General features: G+C 37.0%; 1 protein-coding gene across 3 annotated transcripts in view; it reads left to right on the top strand.

Annotated features, from left to right (window-relative positions):
- Nucleotides 1-14,303, top strand: part of TMEM200A (transmembrane protein 200A) — a 53,818-nt gene that overhangs the window by 19,476 nt on the left and 20,039 nt on the right. The window contains exon 2 of one of the 3 annotated variants that reach the window (XM_061474889.1): nt 1,439-1,503. The exons of the other annotated variants lie outside the window; for them this stretch is intronic. The gene's annotated coding sequence lies outside the window, so the exon portion shown is untranslated. The remainder of the gene's footprint in view (nt 1-1,438; nt 1,504-14,303) is intronic. 3 annotated transcript variants of the gene reach the window in all.

The raw sequence follows: 14,303 nt of genomic DNA, 5'->3' as shown, positions 1-14,303 counted from the left end.
TTCTTTCTGTAATGTTATCTCCTTTTACTTGGTCATATTATCTTTTTTTTCTTTATTTTTCATGTGGTCTACCTTATACTGCACATGTAGTGGACTTAAGTGGTTACTTTGTTGTAAGGTTGCTTTGGATGAGGCCTTTATTGTCTCTCTGAAACGGTAAGTGCTTCTGAAGGAAGATGAGGCAATAGTAGATGTTCAGTGGAAGTGTCAATCATTCTAATAGTCAGCATTTTAGAATGACTGATAAAAACTAGCACATGCGTTTTCCTGGTTCCTCTATAGAATCAAGAATCTAACCAGCCTTATTTCTAGGATATGAACATGTATGCTAACATACTGACAAGTAATCTACCAAAGAGAGATCAGGCTTTGTTTCAAGAGAAGGTTGGGAGCAAGCCAAAATAGGGCTTTTATTGTGCAGAACCATATGACAAGCCTAGATTAAAAAGATACTCAGAGAAAATATTTTTCTCTGTGGTCATGCCATACTTAACTGCAGTCAGCTTTCTGAGCATGAAAATATACTGCTGAAAGCACATTTCAATTAATTTTAATATGAGGAAGAGTGTCTCAGGATAGTTGATGTGCTGTAATAGAAAAGTGAAAATCTAGGGGGAGTTGAGGCAGCTATAGTAATATTACATTTGGTGAGAGCATATACACAGATGTGCCTGGAGGATGGAAGGTGCTTGTTCTCTGCAGTCAATTAGGTGAGGTAAAGGAAATGGGGAGGTCATAGTAGTTGTCTGGGTTTTTTTGTCTGTTTTTCTCTCCCCAAAATTTAACTTATTAGGAAAATAAAAAGTATAAAGCAGTGAGGAAAATTAACGCGTTTAAGGTTTAAGAAACAAATATTTTTGAGATGTGGACTGATTCATTCTATTTTTATAGCATGTGTTGCTGAAAGGTCCTGGTTGCTGAAGAAACTCATAGGTCCTGTTGTTAATGTGTATGACCTGCTGCTGACAAGTTGTGAAGTAGTTTTATTTCTTAAGTTCAAAATGGAAGAAACTTTACACAGCAGAACTACTTTAAAAAAAAATAGTTTTTCAACTTTTTGGTGATGTGTCTCCTATTAATTCATTCTAGTTGGTCAAAGTATCAATCCTGCAAATAAATAGAATACAGACTTAGAAAAATTAAAGAGCTCGTGTTTCATTGATAAGCAAAACCATATGAAATTACACAAATGATTAGATCTGCCAGTTTATGTGGAATGACAGAATTTTTCTCTACCTGCCAAGCAGCAGAATGAAAAGCTGTAGTACTCTGGCCTCAGATCTACAAATTCTTGCCAGTTCTAGCAGCTATTAGTTTCATGAAAAATTGCACCAATTGTAATGGAGGGAATTCGAGGATTTAGGTGCACTAAGGGCATTTTCTTTCTGAACAAATTCTGCATCCAACTTGTAAGATTATAATGTTATTTTGCATACAGGTGCAATAACTCTGAAGAATTTACTGTAAAAGCTTTATGACCTTAAAATGAAGAAAAAAGTGCAGGTAAGCAGATGTTTATAAATCAGGCTGTCTGTAGAAGTTTGTTAAATTTGTAAACATAAAGCATAGTTTTGTCACTATAGAAATAATAATTTAAGTTTCTGTACTTCCTGTGGGTCCATTACAATGAGTCTTTTGCTTTTTAAAGTTCCAAGGTAATTATCATCATATTGTTTAATAAGCCAATATAATACTGAAGTGTGACTGAATAACAAGATCAGATCTCTTAAGATTTGAGATGGACAGCGTCCAAAGACTCAAAAGCATACAAATAATAAAACATGGTAGCAGTTATTTTGAAAAGGCAGCGAAATGCACACCAGGAAGAGAAGGAAAAAAAAGAATTTGAAGTCACATATAACATTCTGATCCCATTTAAACTAATGCCAGCCTCCTGTTGCTTGAACCTAGGATTTAACCTTTTGTTTTGTTACACACTTTCAAAGCACATATGTGGGCCTTTGATACCTAATTGATAAGACAAATGACCTGAAAATTATGCAATGACCTGAAAATTATGCAGAGCAAAGGGAAATATAGATGAACTATAGAAAGCCTGGAGAACAAAGCTAACCTTAGAATTTGGTGGCTTCAATACATCTTCCTTGCTAAACTTTTTTCTCGACTAAAGATTAATGCATGTAACAGTTCTGGGACTAAATGGCTAAACAAAGTGTGGGCTTATCTTCATCTTTATGGCATACCTTTCCTGTCTTTCTGCTGGGATGGATAAGACGTACTTCTTTTGTCATCTATTTCAAAATCTTGAGCAGTTTTCCAGGAGCAGGGAGCTAAGACCTATCAGCATGGATTAAATTTTTTTCTTAATGGGAAGTTGTATTATGGGGCATGTAAAGAAGACCTTGCTGTTACTTAAGAAATGTTGATGTGACTATAGGATTGAAGCCAAATATACATCAGCTTTAAGCACAGTTAAGGGATCCTATAAGTAGCCATTGCTTCCAGCAGCTCCAAGAGTCTGGAAATTCCTCCTGCATGACTCTTGGAGCCCAGCAGGGTGCCCTGAAACCTAGAGGTCTCCGTCCCAGACTGATGGGCATGGCTGCCACTTTTCCATTTACAAGTTCAACCACTAGCAGGGCAAAACATGTACCACAGAGCCCACACAGAGAGAGGACTTGTGCACGGCTGGCTACACAGATTGCCATAAGCAAGGCAATTCCTTCAGCAGCACCCACATGTAATGCTTCTAGGAGTGAGCTCACAACCAAGTACCTCTTCTCTTTGGCTGGTAAGGATTGACGTTCCCTAGCGAATGAAAGCACACATGCATTCATGGATCCCCCAAGCACTGGTGGAGCCCCTCCTCCTGGGTACGCCACTCACCAGCTGATCTAGTTCAGTGCTTGTTGCAGTCACATGTACGCACACTTGTCCCATAGGCACCCTACACTCATGGGCTCCCTCAAATACCAGCATGAACCCTCTGCCCACTTGATACCCCTACTAGGTCCCCAGAGCCTGCTACTCACTGACTAGTTCGACTTGAAGGTTGTGGGTGAATACACAGTCATGCTGAGTTAGTTTCGTAATGCATCATCTATTAGTATCCAGAGGTCTTTGGCATTGTCTCTGTTTATCCCTTGTCTATCAGTTTGTGTGCTTTTGTTTATTGCTTCCTTCTTTGCTTATTATCCCCTGATGTATTGGAAAGGTCCTTGATTGGATAAAGTTACTGAAGCAGATAGTCTCACCTTTTATATGCCCTTACACAAACAGGCTTCATGCAGTGCTGGTAGAGTAACAACTTGAGCTCAGTAGCCTGTGCTCCATCTCAGTAGCCTGTGCTCCATCCAGCAGGCATCTGGCTGGTTAGACAGCACTTCTGGCCTCTGACCCCAGTTCAGTAGCAAATGTAGCTATGGTGATTTAAGATATTTCTTCTGAAACTGTCCATCGCTGTGCTTATTAAAGGCTTTCTCTGTTGCAAGTAGCAGGTGAACCCAACTCCTCCCTTGCTACAGTTTGTATTTTAGTGTCTTAGCATGAGTTGTTAATGAAGAGTAACAAAGCGTTCATATATTCCACTGCAACTTGCAGTAATTTTGTCCTGGCACATCTGTTTCTCATGTTCTGCAAGGGCACTGCAAGGCTGAACTGGGAAGTTCTAGGGCTGGATGTAGCAGGGCAAAGCACTTAATCCACTGGACTTCATGCATGAGGGTACTTCCCCTGGTAGCAGCACCCAACCCTACTGAGCTGAAGCTGACCCAGCTTAATTGAGAAGAGCTCCAGTCACTGTTTTAGTAGCCTTGTGAACATATCCGATCTACATGTTTCTTAATTGTCATTAGAGTTTTATCTCGTTAAGTTTGTTTTTGAGTGGGTTGGTTTTTTTTTTAATGTTTTTGTTCTGTTCCCTGGATCTCCACTTGCCTATTGTGCACAAATCAGAGTGTGGGAAACATTACAGTGGGTCAAAGAGCTTGTTGGTGCCAGCTCCTAGCATTTTTGGCATAACAGATCTGTATCTCAGATCTTACAATCCTTCCAGTAAAATTAACATCCTGAATGGTTCATCTCCTAAATAGGAAAAAAATGAGGAAGGTTGAATAAAGTGAATGAAGAAAACATTTAGCACAGATAGGATGGAGAAGAGCTAGAGGAACACATATCCAAGTACAGAGTTTTGGGGAGAGATATGTAGAACCATAATTCCAGTGCAAGGGAGAGCAAGGAAGCCTAGCAGTATGATTTGAGGGATCCTTGGTGACCAAGTGAGAGGCAGTCAAATCCCACCTGAGGAAGGTGTGGGCAGGTCCTAGTGAGAAAGTGGCACATAGGAAAGTTTAGGACTGGCAGTGGAGTAAGGAGACACTGCCTTCTACAGAAGTACCAGAAGCATTCATAGGGAACATTGACAAGTGTATTAGTTGTTTGGCCTGCGCTCAAGTCTCCTCAAGGATTTTAGAATTTGCCTTATACAGTGTGTTAGAAAATGGATTTTTCTTAAGAATGATAAAGGTCTAGCTGTTGCATCTGTACCAACAGTAAATAAAATTCTACTTAAATGAGTAGCCCCATTTCCACTTGAACTGTTTCTAACGGAAGAAGGTACTAGTTGGTGTCTGTAAGGGCCCCAGAGTGATTTCTGTGAGCTACTGTAGTACTCCTACGTTGAACAGGCTGTAGATCACAGCAGGATTTCTCCTGTGGTGTGGTGACACCTCGGATGAGTCACAGCAACAGATTCTAGCCCCAGACAGCAAAGTACTGATTGTGGCATGAATGCCTGCAAGTGTAGGCAGCAAGTCGCTACTCTGCGTTCAAGAATATGGCTGAATTTCAGCTCTATGTTGATGCCATGTCTGTATCAATATCTTGATTACAGACGGAAGTTTTTTTAGCTGGTCTTCCTTAGTGGGATTAGGTTTTTTTTCCCCTGTCTCAGCAGATACCCTGAGAGAATGTGTGTGGCTCATAATGCAGCTGTGGATTTTTATGACACCAGGGCAGCAGATGTTCTGTATTTGAATTAATCTTCAGATGTAACTACTTTGATAAACAGCATCCAGGGACTTTTTACTTTATTGCCTAAGTGTTTTTCCATTCAGCATTTGCAGAGTGGAATGTTGAATTCTGAGACTAATGAAAATGATAAATCAGTTATGATGGGTTAATCATTAACACAGATGAATTGAATAATAAGCAACCAATGTGAAAATTTGTGCAAAAGTAGCAGCCTATTTATATATTTTGAAAATTCCATGAACTCCAGGAAAACTAATCTTCTTAAAGATAGACATTATCCCTTTTTCCTTTCTTTTTTTTTTTTTTTATTCCCCCCCCCCCCCCTCCCCCCCCTTCTAGTTCTTAGGCTAATGTATGGTTGCTTCCTTCCTATGAATAAAAGCTGCATAGTAGGCATTTTGTTTCTTCTGATTTCTTCTAGCTTCTTATTTACATTACTCCTGATCAGGTCTACTTATTCTTATGTTGCAGAGATCTTTCTTAATTTGTCATAACACTCCCCACATTTACATGTATTTGAATCACCTTCTGGCTGAAGGGAATGGGCTATCTCAGAAACTAAGGGTTTCCTAGCAAGGAGTGTAGGGAGTGCACACGTTGCCATGTCTGATTTAGTCAGAATCAGCATGGAGCACCTGGACCTGTCTTGTGTGGAAGATCTGCTTCATAGCACAAGTGTGCCTGTTTAAGACATCTGGCTGTTATAATAACAGTTTGCCATGAAGATTTAGGGAGTTATTTGGCAGAGACACAACAGGCATGAAGAGATTTGATATATGATCACTCCCCAATTCTGTCATCGGGAAGTCAGTCGACATGAGACTTAGCTACTGACTTTCAGTAGCAATCCATTAAGGACGTAAGAAATTTGGAGATCTGAACTTACTATGGGATGAGGACAATAGGGTTTGACCATGAGAAGATAGCAAGTCAAAAAGTTTGCTACAATATCCAGACACCTCTATGGAATCTTTTTTAGGTACAATCAAGACATTTTATGTATGTGTTTTGATTCTGTTTTGTTTTGTTTTGTTTTTTTTTCCCTGTAATTTCCCCTCACAAACCTGTCTTCTAAGATTTCAGTTATTTTTAAAAGAGAGTTCGTTTGGCTGCTGAATTTCTGTCTGGCTTTCACAATGTGATCTTTGGGCTCCATGGAGAGTGGAAGGGTCTGTGGTCTGTGAACAACTTCTAAGACTACTTCTGGAATATGACCGAGGAAAAAAGTTCACATATATTAACTATACAGTGGTTGCATTGGAAATTTTTTAGGTGTCTACAAACATCAGAAATTTGAAAAATCACTGATTTAGAATATGAATATTTTGCTAGCTTAATTACAGGTTCTAAGGCTTGCCCTCTTCTTTGCTTTTTAGTCTTTCCTAGGCATTTTGGCTCTGGAAACTGGAATTTGATATTTGCCTTTTGGCTGGTGGCATGATGCAATTTTCTTGAAGTCTTTTCCTGGAAGACATCACATTTTCTTTTTCATTGTGAGTTTTATGGCTGGGTGTTGGGACTAGTGCAAATAATTGTAAAGCTCTTCTGGCTTAAGTATGTATTATCTGTGTATTAAAGAATATTAAAAGCCAACATGCATTAGAAATCAGTACCTAATAAAAGTTTCAAATGCTAGACTTCCAAGTGCTCCTGAAAATGTTAATGCTCTTATTTTCTGTTTTCTATATTGTCATGTAAAAGACTCTTAAAAATAACAGTTGAAAAAAAAAACACTTAAGAGAAACTTGCTGTAAAAAAATACTTGGCAAATAAACAAAATTAAGAAAAGGTAAAATGTGGACTTTTTCTAGTTGTTCTCAATTGTTGCTGCAACAAGTAATGCAAACAGTAGAAAGTATTTGAAATTTGTTTTTATTTTAGTTAGATATGTGTAAATTTAAGTGTGGAGTAAGGCCAGATCAAGGTGTTGGCTTTGTTCTGAATTGGAAGATTCCTGTGTGGGTCTGAGAATGTGGTGTTAAGCAACCTGCTCTCCTGATAACATGTCTCAGGCTAAAAATTTATTTCAGAGCACTGGATGCCAAAGTGCTCAATTCCTTGCAGTACTGATTCCTGGCAACTTACAGGCTGATCCTGCATCAAAAAAATGTCGTAATTTCACTAGTGTATTCAGTTGGAGGTCATATAGCAGTGTCTTAGCAGGGTCTTACCAGCGTCTGATATCTCAATTCTAAATTACATGTTATGTGTTAATATTTATCCAGTGCCAACTGTAACCAGTTACATGATGTTTTATAGAAATTTAAGTAATTTGAATGTTGAAGCTAATCATGAAGCTGACTATTGTAACCAGTGTCAAAGTTGGGAAATGAGACTGCACGGAAGTTAGTTACAGCTGGGGTGCATACAGAGAACTACTGCCAGTGACAAATTGTATTAGTAACAATACATTGGTCGAGGGATTGATAGGAGTTATGTGATTGTGAATTTAACCATATCCTTTCACCTGTCTAAAGCAATGGCATCTGTTGTCACCACCTGTTCTACTTCTCTGCTTATCTTATGATAAGCAGATTCCAGCAGATATGTATGATACCAGGCTGGTAGCGTGACAAAGGGGACACTTCAATAAAAGTTCAGTGAATGCTGTTCTGAAGTCCCCAGGCAGCAATTGGAGCTTCTGTGGATATATGCAGTCTTTTGCCTGGCAAAAAGGAAGATGCAACAGGGCTGCTATGAATAGGATTAATATCCTTCAAGGAAGTTTTCCTGACTGAGCTTCTATTTAGGATAAGTAGTATGTTGTCTAACAAAAAGCTGTAGTTAAAATAAGGTTCAGAAAGTTAATTGCCCTTAGAGAATATCCATTTGCTACAGCTTCCTGATTTAAAGTAGCGTTGCAGCTACCATTTAAAAGTCCATTCTTCATAAACCTCAGCAAACAGGAATAACCAAAAATTTTGGCAACCAAGAGTAGCTTTTGGTGAGAGAACAATGGAATACAGTAAGGGGAAATAAGTGGTCATTGCCATAAACATCTTCAATTCTAATAAGTCTCCTGTATTTGGGCAGCAACTTTTCAGCTCTTGGCAGGCTTGTAGGATGTTCCATTGCAAAGAAAAGAATTTGGAAAACTGGGCCAGCCTGGCTGCAGTCTCTGACATCTGGTAATGTATGGATCTGAAAATGGTGTGCATATTGTATAAAAGTTTCTTATGAGCAGCATGATTTGTGGTGTTCAAAATTATATTTCATAAAAACAGTTTTTTAACCAGATGAATGTCAGTTCTATGTGAAGTGTTTCTTTCTTTTGACAGAAGTTGTGTGATTTATAATATGACTCATTTTCTGTATGTGCAATATTTTGGTTAAAAAATCACTTTTACATGCGAAACATTTCACTCCCACTCAGAGTTGACAATAATATGAAAGAAGAACTGCTGTAAAGTTTCTTTTTATCATATTTTTTATTTAATAATTGTCAAAACTTTGAAGTAGGATGGAACTGAAATGGAGAATACACTACATATATATCAGAACAGCATTTTTGCTAATGAAGTCTGTTTGCAAAAATGCTGTATAGATTAAAAGAAGACATACCTTGTGTGGGCACCCGTATAATCATCAATAATGATGGAAAACAGATGTTGAAACAGCCAAAATACATTTTGAGTGTTGAAACTGAAACGTCTTCTTTTTTTTTTTCCTGTCAAAAATATGTTTTTAGTCAAAAATCACCCTAAAAATAACTTTTTTTAAAAATGGTAATGAAACATAGAAAAAAATATGTTGTTTGACCTAGAACTAGTTTTGCGTAGTTAAGATTTTGGTAAGAAAGCTAAAAGCTATTTATGTTCACATCCAAACAATTTTCTGTATCATTCCATTTTTAGGATCACTGCAAGGGTGCTAGGCCTAAGATTTCCCAGCATATCAGCAACTAAAATTCAGAATGCTGAGTTGGCACATATGTTACCGAATATCCACTAGAAAATATTAGATATAATTATATTTTGGTTTTGAAAAACTAGCACTGTTAAAAAAAAGAAGAGTAATTCTTTCATACTATATTTTATTTATTTCCTCTATGGTGTTGCCCACATTTGTGTAGCTTCCAAATTATGGTACTATGTGTGAAAGAAATGCTTTGGATCATAGAGCTATTTAGGCTGGAAAGACCTTCAAGATCAATCTTGAGTCCAGTCATTAAGCCAGTACTGACAAGTGGAAAGACACTTCGGCAACAGTGTGCAAAGTCTCTGAATGCTGTTTAAAACAATTAGAAATTGAACTAAAATACCTAACTTCATTCTACATTGAGAGGGCAGGTTTGCAAACTTGTGTTCTCAAAATTTAAAAGATCACCAGGGCCCTTTGATCACAGCGTAATTATGTGGTATTCGTAATCCTGTATAGTTTTAGAGGGGCAACTTAATATCATTTTGTATTCCTTGCACGTTCAAAACTTCCATAAAAGCCAATCACAATTTTATATGTGCTTAGAAAAGTAGGCCTCTAATTGTAGGTGAATTTTTTTTCTAATTTGTTTTCAATAAATTATACTAAGCATAATCCTAAAAGACATTTACAGATATAATTTTACATGCCTTAGTAATGCAAAGTTCCTGTTGTGAATTGAGCACCAATAACAGTAGCATTTGCTTAACTATAACATCATTGAAAAATCTTCTGATATGCAGCAGGTAATTTCAGAAATAAAGAGACAGAAAAATAGTATCTATTACTTTGCCTTCTATTTTGAGATAATTAAGTTCAGAGGTTCTGAAGCAACATTGGCTGTGTCACAGGATGTCCTCCACACCAGAAAATGAAATCAATCAGTCATTGCCATATTAAGTGAAATGAATTAGTTGCAGAAAAAACGTTGTACTTTCATTAGTCATGTCAAGATGCAAATGCGAAGATATGTATCTTCACATAAATGTTCACAGATAAACAAAATAATTAAATTTGCTGTAGAAACAAAATAATTAAATTCACTGTTGTTGAGCAACAGATACTCTAAAGTATATGATATTTGGCTTATGAGAGTACACAGGCGGTTCTTTATCTGTGTTTTGTCTATGAGGATAGGAGAATTTAATTTTGTTAATAGAGGGTGCCTGGCAGACAGTGACTCAAGAAAACATCTGTGTTTATACTTAGTACACACAGTCCATCTAAATCTCACTGGCTGCAAGTTTATCTCTTTTTTAATAATGTTCCCCTGAGGAGTATAGTACACAATCTGATCTCAAGATTTTGCAAGTGTCTGTCAGGATGGTTCCAATGAGGCCACTTTTTCCCAGTGACTAGAACTGAACCAAAAGTTTTGCTTTATGTATTTTCAAAGGATTTCATTAGTTAGTGTCAAAGCAAACTTCAGTCAGAGCATTTGCTTTAATTTTGGAGATGTTTCTAGCAACAGAAAACACTTTAAAATCTTCTGTTAATTAAAAATTATTCAAAATTTAGTTGACTTAGATTTTTGCTGTTGACTTGAGGGAACAGGAAGGGATGCCTTGCCACATAACCTGCTGTGTGTACATCAAGGTGAACTTCTGCACAGCATGGAAGACAAAAAAGAATCATCTACAATGTACCTGCCCTATAGATTTTACACTATAACTTGTGCGTCTTCAGCTTTTCTTCATTTGTGGCTGATGAGCATGGAAGACTGTGAGAATACTAAAGAGAAGACTGTAGAAGACTATAAGTAACAGGCTTTAGAGTGGCAATAGGAGAATTTTAATCAAATCTGTTCTCATAAGGTACAAAATTCTTTGAAGAAACTAGACTGAAAGGGTTGGACATCAGACAAGTAACATACAATAGAAGACAAGGTGAAGGGTTACAAATCAATGAGTGTAATGAATGTGGGTGTTTTGTCTTCACCCACATGAGAACCAGACTGCATTTAAAAAAAAAAAAATCAAAAGAAACAAGACTTCACAGTTCATATTTGAAATCAAAAGCTTTGTAAGCTTCAAAAGATTAAATATTTGCTGACAGTTTTTTCATTATATAATAATGAAAATTAAAGTATCTTTTTGTTATAATAAAGGCATCTAGGGGTAAATCTGTTTTCTGTGGTTAGTATGCCTTACAACTGGCAACGCAGTTCTTGCACATTTTACCAGACACAGAGAAGATGCAGATTAGGTGCCGCACTGCTACAGTTCACCAGATATTCACTGATACCACGTAGAGTACTTTATTCTTCTTTGATTTCTAATTCAGCATCTGAATTATATGTGAATATGCTAGAGTAGTATTAGGTAATTATGATTAAAGAAATAAATGTTACTGTGTCACCAATACTTCCTTTCCCTGCAAATGTTTTACTGTAACTGAGGCACAAGCTTGTCCTCACTGCATCGGCTCTTTCTGCTGTTGTGTTGGCTGCTTCAGATCCTGACCTCCTGCTCCCTTGGCCTCAGTCTGCAATTTGAGGAGCATATTGCTTCAACCCATCAGTGCACAGAGCATTTTAGCTTAAAAATGTGAAGCACACTTGTAATGCTGTCAAGGTCAGCTGCAGTATTCATATTCGTAAAGTTTAGCATACATTTAAATGTACTGATGGGTCAAACAAGTGCTCTGAGAATGTAAAAAGTGATGGATCTGTCCTGTTTAGTATTACTGGCTATTCTGAAGGTACTGAAACAAATTATTTCATTAGAGAGAGGAACAGAAGTGGGTTGTTTCAACAACAGAGATGCATCTCAAAAATATAGTTGTCTTCAACTACCTCAGAATATGTTACACAAACCCAAATGAGCATAAAATGAGCATAATCCAGGAATAAAAAGGAGCTGGAAGTGAGAATAATGTTTCTAGACATTGGGGTAAAGTGATCCCAGTGAGACAGTGGGAACGAATACTTCACTTTTAAAGTGGCAGCTGTAGATTTGTTGAAAAAGATTATAAATGGGTTTTGATTGTAAAGTAATGAAGCATACATCTTTTCCAGTCTTATATTTTTAAAACAATATCTGGTGCTATCTTTACCATTGGTAAAGGGACTAAACTAATTGTTTTCTCCCTAGATTTTAGTTTGGCTTTAAGATCAGAATTGAAGAGAGAGTAATTAAAAAATAAGCAAAAAAAAAACCCAACAACAACACATTTTCACCTAATTGGCAAGAGTTTATATTTGTAGAAGGTATTTTGAATGTTAAAGTGCTGCAGTTGACATGGTACAAAGCATGGCTTTCTTTTTAATTTTGTGTAGAGGAAGAACACAATTAATGTTTACTGTGCAGCTGAATATTAAATGATCCCTATGAAGAAGACACTGTCTAGGGACCAGCTTCAGTGTTCTAGCAAGGCAGACTATATAGGGAAAAAAACCCACAAATCCTTACATAATCTGTTTATTCTGTTAATATGGTTATTATTTTTGTTTGTGTAAATGAATCAATTTCGAATGTGTGGTATATTCAGTAACGTAGCCCTTGTATAATCATTGGTACAACAGTAGAAAGACACATGATTTTGAATTTACATATATTTCAGCATTTTTGTTATTAAGCATGTTAATAATATTGATGCTAAGTCCCCAGGTTAGATGCTCAACTGACAGAGAGCTTTTAAGGAAACTATTGCTGCTGCCCATATGTCTTACTAATATTTTATAATAAATAATATTTTCCATGTATGTTCATGGGATATTATTATTGTTCCCCCCCCCCCCCCGTAATTTTCTACAGAAGAGCTCTTCAGAAATTCGCAGGTGGGCTGTGAACTACAAGGAAGCATATTTTCAAAAAGCAAAGTTGAAAGACTTTATAATTAGAAAGGTCCTTTAAGCAAAAGACTGGTAAATCTTTGATAGTAACTTTACAAATGCCTTCGGAATTAACAGGTTGGGTTGTTTTTTTTCCATTAACACAATCATGCATCCTATATTTTGTTGCTATATAAAGCCTACTGTAATTTGGAGGTATTACTGAATTTGGACATCATTTAGCATTTAAATCTGCTTTTTGTGTAAAACTCAAAACCTCAAGCAGACTGAACTGCTGAAATAAAAGTGGAAAATGCAAAGATTTGGTCCCAAATTAATGACAGACACCATCCTATAAACACCTTAGGGCAGTGAACAGTATGGCCTGGGTATACTTGTTTGAAGTGGTTCTCCTCCTTTTCCCATCAATAAAGACCATTAGACTGTAGAGCCCTACAGATCTGCACACCTAAAGACAGCAAGATGTGAATTCATTGGTTGAAAGCTTGCCTGAAAGTCTTAAACCCGATTCTTTGTAAGGTTGGTGTATGTGGAGGAAAAGGCAGAAATGGGGAAGGAATAGCTGTCTAGGGGGAACAGTTATAACTTAATTACTTGGTGATTAGTAAATAGGAATTTGAAGAGGGTGTTGTAGGGTCAGAGCAAAAGAGCCATGGCCCAGTTAACGGAAACAGCGAAGTTCTAATCCTCAAATGCTTAAAGGTGAACCTTTCTGAAATTGAAGGTTCAGACCCTAAGGGTAAAAGTGTCAAAAACATTTAAGCAATTTGGGAACAAAATTTCCATTTTGAATTAGGGTTCCCAGGTAACTTCTGAAAGAGGTTCTGAATGACTCTCGAAAATTTTGCTCTAAGCTTTTTTATGCATTAGCTATTCTATGAAGAGGAAATGGATATTAAGCTTTTTAAACTGTTTTAAATTCTACTGGTAGTAATCACCTGATGACATAATTTTTATAGCTGTATTCTGGACATCGTGAAACACCATTTTATTTTGATATTGACTAAAAGGAGATTCCAGTATGCTGGTGTCTGGGTATGATTTTATAGGTAAGAAACATGAATCAGGACTTCTTAACGTCCTTACCCCGTCAGTAAGCCAACAGAGTAAGCAAGTATTTGTCACTATCCCATAGCTAACATCAATCCTCAACAGCTGGCACTAAGTGGATGTAATCTACTTACATTTTTGGTGAAATAAAGGTTTTTAAAAACAGAGCTACAAAACAACCACGTGCTCTCAAAAGGAAAGGATAGGGATAAAGATGTAGAAGAATAAAGGTATTCTGAGTAATATATGTCTATTGCAGCCTATGCAAATCTAAATCTGTAAGTTCCTCCCTAAAACACATGTGGAGTGCCTATCTGCCCTTCCTTTGTCTTGTTCTTATTGACCCTGTTTTTGAAGCAATATGTTTCTGTGATAACAGTTAACACAAAGTATAGCAAGCTGAGGAGGGGCATATGTTTAACAAGTGCTGAATCAGGGATGCAAATGCTGGACAGCATTCATTGTGAAGGAATGGGAACAAATAAGTGTAGCCTGCATTGCAGAAAATCAGAACAGGATTGGATTAATCAGCACAGTGCATATTGAAGGA

The sequence above is a fragment of the Pezoporus flaviventris genome, unplaced genomic scaffold (assembly GCF_033815535.1).
Source record: "Pezoporus flaviventris isolate CSIRO_AGI_PZ_B2104156 unplaced genomic scaffold, CSIRO_AGI_Pfla_v1 ptg000081l, whole genome shotgun sequence".
Taxonomy (NCBI): domain Eukaryota; kingdom Metazoa; phylum Chordata; class Aves; order Psittaciformes; family Psittacidae; genus Pezoporus; species Pezoporus flaviventris.
This window is presented reverse-complemented; position numbering and strand designations above follow the sequence as displayed.